This window comes from Phyllobates terribilis, unplaced genomic scaffold (assembly GCF_046119375.1).
Source record: "Phyllobates terribilis strain yellow unplaced genomic scaffold, ASM4611937v1 Scaffold_2__4_contigs__length_985480577, whole genome shotgun sequence".
In the NCBI taxonomy this organism is placed as follows: Eukaryota; Metazoa; Chordata; class Amphibia; order Anura; family Dendrobatidae; genus Phyllobates; species Phyllobates terribilis.
The window spans coordinates 94595816-94609696 of record NW_027362762.1 but is presented as its reverse complement, the minus strand read 5'-3'; the positions used below and the strand labels follow the sequence as shown (position 1 = coordinate 94609696).

The 13881-nt window shown below is 42.8% G+C and overlaps 1 protein-coding gene across 4 annotated transcripts in view; it reads right to left on the bottom strand.

Annotated features, from left to right (window-relative positions):
* The window catches only part of LATS2 (large tumor suppressor kinase 2), a 63733-nt gene that overhangs the window by 35980 nt on the left and 13872 nt on the right, over nucleotides 1-13881 (bottom strand). The window lies entirely within an intron of this gene.

Genomic DNA, 13881 nt, shown 5'->3' with positions numbered 1-13881 from the left:
TCTGGTTTTGGCTCCCACTCCTGAAAAAAAATACTGACCGAATACTGATAGTGGGGCCGTGGCCAAAAAGAAAATGTACATAGTTGAGAATAACCCTTTTATAAGATTTGATGATGTTTAGTGAAAGAAGATGATCAACAATACTACAGCTCATGGACAAGAGTGGGGATGGGTGTGGGTGATATACTGTAGCTAAAATATCTGTTATTTTTTATTGTTTTTGATTAATTTTGATTTTCTAGTTTTTTGCTAAATGAACTGAAAAAAAACAAGACAACTCATTTCTTCGAATATTTCCTTTATAAAAACTTTTCATCATGTATATCTATATATTCTCTGAGGACGTATTGCGAAACGTACGTTGGAGGGTGAGGTGGAGGAAAAGCAGTGCACTCCGGCAATATGGCTCTGTAACCCTTTATTATTCTTATATTGATGTGACACTTGATCCATTATTTTTAGGTTATTTATTCTTGGTATTTCATCAGTTATTATGAATTGAAATCTTTATTATTTATTTCATTATGAATTAAGAGCTGTATTATTTATTGTGCACTGGCACTTTTTTTATATATATACACATACATATTTTTACATGGTATATATGGTTTCATTTCATGTATTATATTGCACTTTTTGTGACTACTATGTTTAGAGATAGGGATATCAAGCACCAAACACTTTGGATCAGAAATAAGGTTTATTGGACTTTTTATCTGATTATTTATTCGTTTTTTGTGAGTCACTCCTTATTATTTATCCACATAGTAACTTGTGCACTGTGTTCCTCCACCTTCATTTATTTTACTTTATTTGTCTTGTTTATCCTGTCGTATATGGATTTAATCGATATGTCTTGTCCACCTTGTATATAATAAAGATTATTTTAATAATTCACATCGGTCCTATGCTGGATTTTTATAGGTCTTATTATGTTTCTATTTATATGACTGACTTATTAGTCTTTAATATATGTTATTACCCTCTGCTGTAGGTGTTAAAGGGAACCTGTACTGTAAAATAACGCTATTAACTTGCAGATATGGGGTTAATCTGCAGGTTAATAGCGTTCGGACACCGCACGGTGCCAGCACTGAGAGCCCCACTGCCTGGAGGAAAAAATGTATTCCTCCCGGCAGCATTTGGCTTCCAGTCATAGGGGTGGCGCTGGCTCGGGTTCAGTCACCGCTTTGTGTATAGAGAGTGGCGGCTGTAACCGCACCCCAGCACTGACTGACAGCCAGCTCTAATGCCGGCCCAAATCCGCAGTATGTCAACTCTTTTTGCGGGTACGCTGAGCTTAATGTGCAGATTTTACCCATAGACTTGCATTAGATGCGGGAAATCCACAGGTAAAAAATACACAATAATTTTTAGTGTGTTTCTGTGACAAAAACACATCAAAAGCACATGCAATCCGCACCTGAGTATATAAAGAGAGAGAATTTTCTTGCTACAAAGTTCGGGTCCCCATTGTTTTCAATGGGGTTCGGGTACAGTTCTGGTACCCGAACTGAACTTTGGACTAAAGTTCAGGACGGGTACCAGAGCCCGAGCTTCCATGCCTATCCCGAATCCAGCAGTAACAATAGTGCTGCATGTGTTATATTTTATTTTAGATGATATGGGCAGCACGGTGGCGCAGTGGTTAGCACTGCAGCCTTGCAGCGCTGGGGTCCTGGGTTCAAATCCCATCAAGGACAATATCTGCAAGGAGTTTGTATGTTCTCCTTGTGTTTGTGTGGGTTTCCTCCAGGTTCTCCAGTTTCCTCCCACACTCCAAAGACATACTGATAGGGAATCTAGATTGTGAGCCCCAATGGGGACAGAGATGAAGATGTTTGTGAAGCGCTGTGGAATTAATGGCACTATATAAGGGAGTAAATAAGCAATAAATAAATAAAATGTAACTGATTGATACTATGAATATATTTTGGGCAAGGGCAGGGATGCTGCCACTCCATATCCTTCCCTACGTTGGCAGTGTAAAGCGAAAGTCCAGGTGGTTGACGCGTCGCACCAAACTTCATCCTGTAATTGATCATTGCCAAGCACAGTGGTCAGAAGTGAAAAGGAGTGAGAGGACATACATACAAGATCTGCCCATAATAATATAAGATATAATAAGGAGAGGTAGGCAAAGGCTGATTGCTTTATTAGCACATGGTGCACTTAACTGGAAAGTTTGAAAAATATGTAGAAACAATGATGTGCTAAGCGGTCCCCTAATCCCTAATGTACCAGATTTCTTACATTTGCAAATCGCCTCCTCACAGAGGAAGAGAAAAGAGTTTTTAGTGCCACCTATTGATAATCCTACCAGTCCTAGAAGTCAACAATAACCCTTTAACCTCTTAAGGACGCAGCCACTTTTCATTTTTGCATTTTTATTTTTTCTTCCCTTTCTTCAGCCAGAACTTAATTGACATACTCATATGAGGGCTTTTTTCCTTTCTTTTTTTTTTTTTTACAGTAAAATCAACTGAAAAATGGGAAAAAAATTACAAATGTGTCAAAATATTGAAGAAAAAAAAATGCAATTCTACCATGGCTTTTTTGGGGTTTCATTGTTACAGAATTCATTATGTGGTAAAAATACCCTGGTGACATCCTGCTCTGTAGCGTATGTGTGCAGAGCAGGCTGTCAATCAATGTATTGGGGGAGTGATCACAGCCCATTCACAGTGTACTGAGTGGTGGCCGCAAGGAGAATAAAACTGCATTTTCTCCCTGTAGCCGCAGCTAAGTAGGATCTCAATGCTATTTCCCTGCATATTATCTTATATCTGCAGGAAAATAGAGTTTTTCGACATCAAAGTTTCTGTTTAAATCTCTAATCAGATACCACATTTTCACTACTTGTATAATGCATGACTTTAGTGATTTCACTGTGGAGGAAAATACACCTAAGGACTCACAGACAGCCGTAAAAAATCGGATGAGTGCTATGTAGTTTTTACGGTTAGCACTTGTCCCAATGTTATTCTATGGGGCTGTTCCCATCTCTGATTCTTTTCCTTGGACCAGCACCTCCGATTATTGTCCATGTAAATGGGTCCGCGGAAAAAAAATCAGACTGCAGTTGTATGACATCTGAGTGCAGTCCGATTTTCACAGACTGACAGAATGGAGAAATGTATCTTTTTTTTTTATTTTCCACATCCAAGAGGATCGGATCACACTATGGTCACACTCCTATAAAACTGTGATCAGAATGAGGTTAGCATAATCGGAACCGATTCTCTCGGATGAGAGAAAATACGCAGGTGTGACCCTGAACTAATTGCTTGTAATTAACCAGCCAAACTTCTAGTGATTAAAACTCAATGTCTCCACATGACAGACTGACTGCAGAATAAAGAGATCATTTTCCATTTCTGTACATTTATAGGCACAGAAGAATTTGCACAGATCATACTTTACATTTTCTTCATATTTGCAGCCATTAATAATCCTCTTTACATGCTTTGTCCTGTGCAGCCAATTCAATGGTAAGGAAGAGACAACGCCTCCCTGGAAAAAGCCTGGAATGCTTGTAATTAGCCTGACACATTTCCTCTCCCAGTAACGGGCTGGAGAAACTGCAAGGAAACCCAGGGCACCCCCCACCCAGGACCACACTGCTCCAGTATTTCAACTCTGGAATGTAGGATCTGGTTAACCCATTTGTCTCTGTCCGACTATGTGCAGACAACGCGTGTGCAATATATAGCAGGGTATCTTAATGGTGCACTGGGAAAACTTGGAATATACAGATGCTAGCAGTCGTCCAGTACTGCTAATGTCTTCATAGACTATGCACAACCCTGCCTGAGTAAATCTCAGAGCCGAGAACTGACTGTAAACAGGGCCGGCGTTAGGGGCAGGCAGACGAGGCATTTGCCTAGGGCCCCCACTTCTCCAGTATATTAGGCTGGGGCTATACGGCGACTTTGGTCGCGTGACCAAGGTTTTCCCAGTGCCACTGCTACATTGTAGGACAATACAAGTGAATGGGGTCACATTGCGACCTTGAGGGTAATGAAAGTTGCAAAAAATCCGACAAGGTTGGAGTTAGTGCTTGTTGCGGACGCAGTACTCTCAGGGTCACAATGTGACCCCAATTACTTGTATTGCGTTGCGATGTAGCAATGGCACTGAATGAACCTTAATAGCGTGACTGGTGGTAAAACCAAAGTTGCTATGAAGCCTTACCCTTAGGGCGCATTCAGACGTCAGTGCAAATCCGTTCCTAGATCGGACCGCAATATGCGGACTGGCAGCAGGTCTCCCGACCCGAGTGTGAAGCTTCATAGAAATATATGAGTCCATGCATTGTGGTCCGATCTAGGAACCGATTTGCACGGACGTCTGAATGTGCCCTTTCCCTAAGGACTCCTTCACACATCAGTGATTTTTTAAAAGAAAATGCCTAAAGTTCATCAGTGTTTCTGATCAGACTGTCACCAAAGTCTGGTCAAAGTTTCAATTTTTACTATCAGAGTTTGGTCAGAGTTTCATCAACTTTTCTAGAATGAATAAAAAACATAAAAAATTGATGGAGTTTTCCCAAGCTTCTTCTTGAGTGCTCTCCAAATATTTTTAAACAAATCCACAGACTTGCTTTGGAGAGTTTGATCCGACACTCAGATCAATCTGGGATGGGTCCACGTGTTTTTGTGGGGACCACTTGGCCCGAGGAAAATATTGGACATGTGAACTGCTCCATAGACTGTCATAGGAATGAGTGCTATCCATGAAAAAAAAACTGATAAAACTTGTAAGACGTGTGAAGGAGCCCTTATTTTACTAATAGGGAAGTAAGGGGAGATAGCGGTCAACCAGAAAAGTGAAGTGGGTGGTTAGCATAAGGCTACGGCTACATGGCAACATGTGCCGCGCAGCTCAAAGATCATGGTGTCACATTGTGACGTTGCAACTAATAGTTGTCAATATGATCGGGTTGGATTTTTGGTCGTGGGTCACAAACCTATCAAAATATAAAATGATTTAAACAACACATTTAAAAAAAAAAAGAAAAATTGAAAGAACAAAATTTCCATTTTTTGGATACTCGGGAGCATGCACAAAAACCCAGCCCTCACAGATGCATCAATAGAAAGATAAAAAAGTTACTATAATTACAGACAATACTGACATATTTTTTTATTTTTACAAAGTTTAGAATTTGTTCTTTTAACCAGTAAAATATAAAAAAAAACCTTGTATGTTTGGTATTGCTGTAACCAGGGCTGTGGAGTCGGAGTCGGTGTCCATTTTGGTGGAGTCGGAGTCGGTATAAAATGGACAGACTCTGACTCCTAAAATAGATAATAAATTGGTACAGTAGTACAATGAAGGAAGTGCTGTAAATGTTTTCATAAGAATTTGGGAAAGTTATGAAATGTCCTATAAATGTCTGGTCTGTTCCTGATCTAAGGGTCTCGGCTTTCAGTTGAGATGAATCTGTGCTGCACTTTATGTACATGCTCAGTAGTGAGGCAGGGCTGTGGAGTTGGGAGTCGGAGCTTTGGCTTACCGACTCCACAGCCCTGGCTGTAATCGTACTAACCTGGAGAATCAAGTTACCAAGTCATTTTTACAACACAATGAGTTCCATAAAAACAAAATTCCAAAAACAACTGTGGAATAAAACGAAGTTATCCAGCAAAAAAAACAGGCCCTCCTGAGGCTATGTCGATTGAAAAATAAAAAGAAGTTTTGGCTCTTGAAACAACAGGAAAACAAACAAAAAGGGCAAAAATGAAAAATCGCCAGGCCTTGAAAGGTTTAATGTATATTGCAAACTAAATGGACATTTAGCAAAACTCCTTTTGCTTTATTTATATATTTTTTAAACAAAGCATTATGCTGTGACTTCAAGGTTGCAGACCCTAATGTAATATATTCTACGGGGCCACGACTATTATGGGCCTTTAATAGTATTGGTTGTAGCATATGCTCCAAAGAGACCTCTTGGCCCCTGTAGGCTCCTGGGTCAGGGTGCGATTTGCATCTGCTGCCCCCCCACTCACTATAGTTACGCCCCTGGCATGGGTATGGTCCCACAGGAGACATTATACTGCAAGCAAGGAGAATATGGATTTATGCATCAGCCATGATTTAGCATCAGGGTCACATTTTCTGTGTCTTTTGGCAGCATATAATTACAGACAGGCAGAAAAAGTAAATGATAATGACTCCTTGCCAACACTGCAATGAGAATATTAATGTGAAAACTAAAGCTAAGATACGGCATACACCCAAGAAAAATAATATTATTATAAATTAGGTTTACTCTAAATTACAGGATTTGGAAAACCCCAATCCTAGATTAGCATTTGGAATGGGGGTTTCCAAAGTGGGCACTGCTAACTTGGCTATTTCCAAAGGTTCCATAGACTTGAATGAAGAGACCTCACCATTAGGTCCGCTCCAGGAGGTGGCCGTCTTGCTTTCTTCCAACAAGTGGGAATCGGGAGAAAATCCCTTTATGTCCATCTACTATTACAATATTGCCTATTCCTTATCTACTGTATTTCCTCAATCCCTTTACAAGTGTGAATAATGTAAATCTTGGATCAATAGTGATCACGAGAATTAGTGTCCTATATCCCCTATGTAAATGGACAGGTACTGCGCATGTGTCAGCACTATTAGGGTGTAGTCAGACGGCCGTATTACTCGTGCGAGGATCGTATCACAATCCTCAGACTGGCCGTTGGCTATCCTTAGCTGAACGTGACAGCATGTATTTCTATGCAGTTGTCACACTCAGGTCAGAATAGCCGACGGCCAGTCCGGTGATTGCGAAGCGATCCTTGCGCAAGTAATACGATTGTCTGTGTGCGCTCTTACACTACCACTCTCATAGACCCAGTGAAGTGAATGGAGATGTGGTCAAGATAGGGCTCAGTTCACACAACAGACTCAGTTGTGATTGTGGCGGTCGGACCCCCAGAAATCATCATACACCGATCACCTATTCTCTAGATAGGTACTAAACTTTTTTTGTGGCACGACCCTTTAAAGAGGACCTGTCACTTGCCAGAAATACTGTATATAAGAAGTGAAAATTCCTCTGTTCTCCTGAATCTAATGTTTCTTTTTAATTCATGTGCCTCTCCTTTCCCCTCTTCCTTGTATAGGGATCTAGTCTTTTTTAGCCAACAGGGTGTGGTCTTCGAGAAGAAGTACACAGAGAGGTGTGTAGGACTACGCCTGGTTGGCTAAAAAGACTAGATTTACATACAATGAAGAGCAAACCATATCTCAGGAACAAAAGAAAAACAGCGCTGGATTCAGGGGAACAGCGGCATCTACACCAAGTAAAAAGAATTATAGTTTTACAGCAAGTGACCGGTCGTCTTTAAAGGTAGGAGACCTTCATTAGAGAATTGCTGTTTCAGTTCCCCAATCTCACTAATGCAGCATGATGCATAATGTAAAGGCCCTAATATATTTTGGTCATTTAGATAATATTATCCCTTAGACCAGTGGACCCCAACCTGTGGTCTCCGGCTGCCCAAAAACGAAATCTCCCAGCATGCAGGTTGCCGATTAATGCCCTAGACAATATAAAGTGCAATTATTTACTGGATCTCACACCATTGTAGCACTTGTTCTCCCATCTGTCAATGTCCACCTTTTTATATTATAGTCAGCAGATAAGTCATGAAACAGAGAGAAGATATTCACGGAGGAAGAAGGGGGAAACGTAGAGAGGAACAGGTCCACCCCTGCACTATTGTCAGCCAGCTTCCTCTGACATTACTAGCATTGATGAAATGTTTGTCACGAAACACTAGGACCTCTCTGTGTTTTCTTTTCCAAACTCTAGATAGCCCCACCAATAAAGCAAATCCTACAAAGTCCTAACGTCGATCTAGGATTCATTTCACAAGCTGGAGTCATCTGGGCACTACGAGAAATAACACTTTTATTCTGCTAAATACAGGAGGTATGCACAGCTCCGCTATCAATGTCAGGGAGTTGTACACAGCTCTGCTATCAATGTCAGGGAGTTGTACACAGCTCTGCTATCAATGTCAGGGAGTTGTACACAGCTCTGCTATCAATGTCAGGGAGGTGTACACAGCTCCGCCATCAATGTCAGGGAGGTGTACACAGCTCCGCTATCAATGTCAGAGAGGTGTACACAGCTCCGCTATCAATGTCAGGGAGGTGTACACAGCTCTGCTATCAATGTCAGAGAGGTGTACACAGCTCCGCTATCAATGTCAGGGAGGTGTATACAGCTCTGCTATCAATGTCAGGGAGGTGTACACAGCTCCGCTATCAATGTCAGAGAAGTGTACACAGCTCCGCTATCAATGTTAGAGAGGTGTACACAGCTCCGCTATCAATGTCAGGGAGGTGTATACAACTCTGCTATCAATGTCAGGGAGGTGTACACAGATCCGCTATCAATGTACGGAAGGTGTACACAGCTCTGCTATCAATGTCAGAGAGGTGTACACAGCTCCGCTATCAATGTCAAGGAGTTGTACACAGCTCCGCTATCAATTTCAGAGAGGTGTACACAGCTCCGCTATCAATGTCAGGGAGGTGTACACAGCTCTGCTATCAATGTCAGGGAGATGTACACAGCTCTGCTATCAATGTCAGAGAGGTGTACACAGCTCCGCTATCAATGTCAGGGAGGTATACACAGCTCCGCTATGAATGTCAGGGAGGTATACACAGCTACGCTATGAATGTCAGGGAGGTGTACACAGCTCCGCTATCAATGTCAGTGAGGTGTATACAGCTCTGCTATCAATGTCAGGGAGGTATACACAGCTATGCTATGAATGTCAGGGAGGTGTACACGGCTCCGCTATCAATGTCAGGGAGGTGTATACAACTCTGCTATCAATGTCAGGGAGGTATACACAGCTCCGCTATCAATGTCAGGGAGGTATACACAGCTACGCTATGAATGTCAGGGAGTTGTACACAGCTCTGCTATCAATGTCAGGGAGGTGTACACAGCTCTGCTATCAATGTCAGAGAGGTGTACACCGCTCTGCTATCAATGTCAGTGAGGTATGCATAGCTCCGCTATCAATGTCAGGGAGGTTTACACAGATCCGCTATCAATGTCAGGGAGGTGTACACAGCTACGCTATCAATGTCAGGGAGGTGTACACAGCTCCGCTATCAATGTCAGGGAGGTGTATACAGCTCTGCTATCAATGTCAGGGAGGTATACACAGCTCTGCTATCAATGTCAGGGAGGTGTACACAGATCCGCTATCAATGTACGGAAGGTGTACACAGCTCCGCTATCAATGTCAGAGAGGTGTACACAGCTCCGCTATCAATGTCAGGGAGGTGTACACAGCTCTGCTATCAATGTCAGGGAGGTGTATACAGCTCCGCTATCAATGTCAGGGAGGTGTACACAGCTCCGCTATCAATGTCAGGGAGGTGTATACAGCTCTGCTATCAATGTCAGGGAGGTATACACAGCTCTGCTATCAATGTCAGGGAGGTGTACACAGATCCGCTATCAATGTACGGAAGGTGTACACAGCTCCGCTATCAATGTCAGAGAGGTGTAAACAGCTCCGCTATCAATGTCAGGGAGGTATGCACAGCTCCGCTATCAATGTCAGGGAGGTGTACACAGCTCTGCTATCAATGTCAGGGAGGTGTACACAGATCCGCTATCAATGTACGGAAGGTGTACACAGCTCTGCTATCAATGTCAGAGAGGTGTACACAGCTCCGCTATCAATGTCAAGGAGTTGTACACAGCTCCGCTATCAATTTCAGAGAGGTGTACACAGCTCCGCTATCAATGTCAGGGAGGTGTACACAGCTCTGCTATCAATGTCAGGGAGATGTACACAGCTCTGCTATCAATGTCAGAGAGGTGTACACAGCTCCGCTATGAATGTCAGGGAGGTATACACAGCTACGCTATGAATGTCAGGGAGGTGTACACAGCTCCGCTATCAATGTCAGTGAGGTGTATACAGCTCTGCTATCAATGTCAGGGAGGTATACACAGCTATGCTATGAATGTCAGGGAGGTGTACACGGCTCCGCTATCAATGTCAGGGAGGTGTATACAACTCTGCTATCAATGTCAGGGAGGTATACACAGCTCCGCTATCAATGTCAGGGAGGTATACACAGCTACGCTATGAATGTCAGGGAGTTGTACACAGCTCCGCTATCAATGTCAGGGAGGTGTACACAGCTCTGCTATCAATGTCAGAGAGGTGTACACCGCTCTGCTATCAATGTCAGTGAGGTATGCATAGCTCCGCTATCAATGTCAGGGAGGTTTACACAGATCCGCTATCAATGTCAGGGAGGTGTACACAGCTACGCTATCAATGTCAGGGAGGTGTACACAGCTCCGCTATCAATGTCAGGGAGGTGTATACAGCTCTGCTATCAATGTCAGGGAGGTATACACAGCTCTGCTATCAATGTCAGGGAGGTGTACACAGATCCGCTATCAATGTACGGAAGGTGTACACAGCTCCGCTATCAATGTCAGAGAGGTGTACACAGCTCCGCTATCAATGTCAGGGAGGTGTACACAGCTCTGCTATCAATGTCAGGGAGGTGTATACAGCTCCGCTATCAATGTCAGGGAGGTGTACACAGCTCCGCTATCAATGTCAGGGAGGTGTATACAGCTCTGCTATCAATGTCAGGGAGGTATACACAGCTCTGCTATCAATGTCAGGGAGGTGTACACAGATCCGCTATCAATGTACGGAAGGTGTACACAGCTCCGCTATCAATGTCAGAGAGGTGTACACAGCTCCGCTATCAATGTCAGGGAGGTATGCACAGCTCCGCTATCAATGTCAGGGAGGTGTACACAGCTCTGCTATCAATGTCAGGGAGGTTTACACAGATCCGCTATCAATGTACGGAAGGTGTACACAGCTCCGCTATCAATGTCAGGGAGGTGTACACAGCTCTGCTATCAATGTCAGGGAGGTATACACAGCTACGCTATCAATGTCAGGAAGGTGTACACAGCTCCGCTATGAATGTCAGGGAGGTGTATACAGCTCTGCTATCAATGTCAGGGAGGTATACACAGCTCCGCTATCAATGTCAGGGAGGTATACACAGCTACACTATGAATGTCAGGGAGTTGTACACAGCTCCGCTATCAATGTCAGGGAGGTGTATACAGCTCTGCTATCAATGTCAGGGAGGTGTATACAGCTCCGCTATCAATGTCAGGGAGGTGTATACAGCTCTGTTATGAATATCAGGGAGGTATACACAGCTCCGCTATCAATGTCAGGGAGGTGTATACAGCTCCGCTATCAATGTCAGGGAGGTGTATACAGCTCTGTTATGAATGTCAGGGAGGTATACACAGCTCCACTATCAATGTCAGGGAGGTGTATACAGCTCCGCTATCAATGTCAGGGAGGTGTATACAGCTCTGTTATGAATGTCAGGGAGGTATACACAGCTCCGCTATCAATGTCAGGGAGGTGTATACAGCTCCGCTATCAATGTCAGGGAGGTGTATACAGCTCTGTTATGAATGTCAGGGAGGTGTACACAGCTCCGCTATTGATGTCAGATTAATAATTCTAGGCATAATGTTCAGTTTTGATTAAAATATTATTAACTCCAATGAAAATTATACATATGGGGCAGAAGTGGAGCAGAAGTGGAACATAACTCTCTACCTGGAAGACAGAGGTCCCAGACTAAGCATCTGCTGCTCAAAATTAGTCTTCAGTAGGATTTATAGCAATGGGGTGATCTAAATACTCTTGGGGGAAAGTTACCTTTTGCGTAAAGTTATTCTTTACAGGGTTTAAAGAAACATACAGCTTGTATATCTGAGGACACGTTCTGCTCCTAGGATCTCTGGGGATATTTAGATCCCATCCCCAACCCTTTCTCTATTGGGAACTTCCCTTGCAAAACCTTTATCCTAAGGATAAGCCATCAAAAAGTCCCGATTAACTCTTTTAATGAGCGGTAAACCATTAAACCCATGATAGATTTATAACCCTAATGCAGATCTTAAAGGAATACTAGTTAAATGTACTGATTGAAATATCTGAGCATATGCGAGATTAACGCATGTTAATATAGTTGATCTTAAAGGGACTCTGTCAGCGTTCGGTGCAACTTTGGTGTGGCCAAACATTTAAGTCCACCTTCCCACCTACTTGTTTTCCCTCTATCTCCGCCCTTCTCTAACTCTATAAAGACAGAGCTTTCAATCAAAGAAGAGGGGGTATGAGATAGAGGGAAAACAAGTAGGTGGGAAGGTGGACTTAAATGTTTGGCCACACCAAGGGTGCACCGAGCACTTGTACTTTGCTCGAACAGTCATTCTGTACTGACAGAGTCCCTGAAAGATCAATTATATTAATATCACATATGCTCAGATATTTCAATGAGTACATAGAAGTAGTATTCCTTTAAGATCTGTGTTGGGGTTATAAATGTATCATGGGTTTAATGGTTTACAGCTCATTAGAAGGGTTAACCGGGACTTTTACATTGATGGCTTATTCTTAGGGTAAGAATTTTGCCAGGAAAGTTCCCAATAGAGTAGGGTTGGGGATGGGATATAAATATGCCCAGAAATGTTGGCAACTACAGGGTGTTTTGGGGGCATGCATCTATTAATATGCCTTCAAGGTTGGGTTGGGTTCACAACACATTTGGGAGCGTACGCCACAAAATCTCTTTAACTAAAAGCTAAATGTGTCCATAGGGTTACATTATCCAGATGAAAGCCAAAAGTAGTAGCAGCACAATATACACTAAACTTTTATTAACCTTATAGATGATGATGAATTCTATGGTATGGCATCCACCACAGCTATCCATTTATGGAAGCTTTAAATGGGGTGTGAGCAGAGTCTTGGTGATTGGAAACCTCAGGGCGCACATCGCCATCTATTCTCTAAAGCAGTGGTTTCCAACATGGAGCTCTCCAGCTGATGCTGAACTACAACTCCCAGCATGCATGCCCTAACTGCTGCAGGCAACAGCTGGTGATGCGCGAGTTGGAGACCAGTGAAGAGGTGCTATACATAACACGGCCATTTGCTTCAGACTGCATTTATATTTACTAATTAACTCAGAGATGCACTTGGAGACTCCAATCAAGTGAAAAACTTCTAAAAATGCAACCAGTGCCACAAAGATCAAAGGAATGGTGGAATGCAGTCAATAAAAAGAAAGATAAGCCAACACTTAAATTCCAAGAGCAACATGTAATGCACATGACAAGATCTAGTAGGTGCAGACCAGCTTAACATGAAAACATCCCGGCCATTCTGGATTCCTCTTGAAGACGGTGTCGAGACCTCAGACTTTAAATACCCTGGACCCTGGAATGCTCTGGGATTAGCCTGGTTAGGAGGGAGACTGCTTTATCTTTGGAAGAGAATTTGTACAATCCGGTCAATATATTTAAGTATCCTTCACATGCCATCACTGCAGTGAAATTAGCCGACAGTGACACTTTCCACTGGAAACCATTGCCCTATGACCAGATTTGGTATCCAATCTCTTTCACAACTTGTGGTGTGTTATCCCATTAATTTCTATATAAATGTATTTTTGCACAGGTCGATTAGTCTATCTAACACAACAAACCGGATAATAATTTGGCTACATTTGAGTGCATCAGATTATCAACGCGCTTTAAAAAAAAATGGCTGCTTTCTTCTAAAAAATGTCCGCAGGTTGTAAATTATATTGCAGCTCGACTCCCCTGAAGTTAATGGGCTGAGCTTCATTACTGCACACAACCTACAACCTGATATCAGACGAGTTGACATCATGGCCAGAAGAATAGGAGGAAGACCAGCAACCCGATCGCTTGATACAACCAAGATAATGGTGGAGAAGACCCTGGTCGACCTATCTAGGCTTGTACAA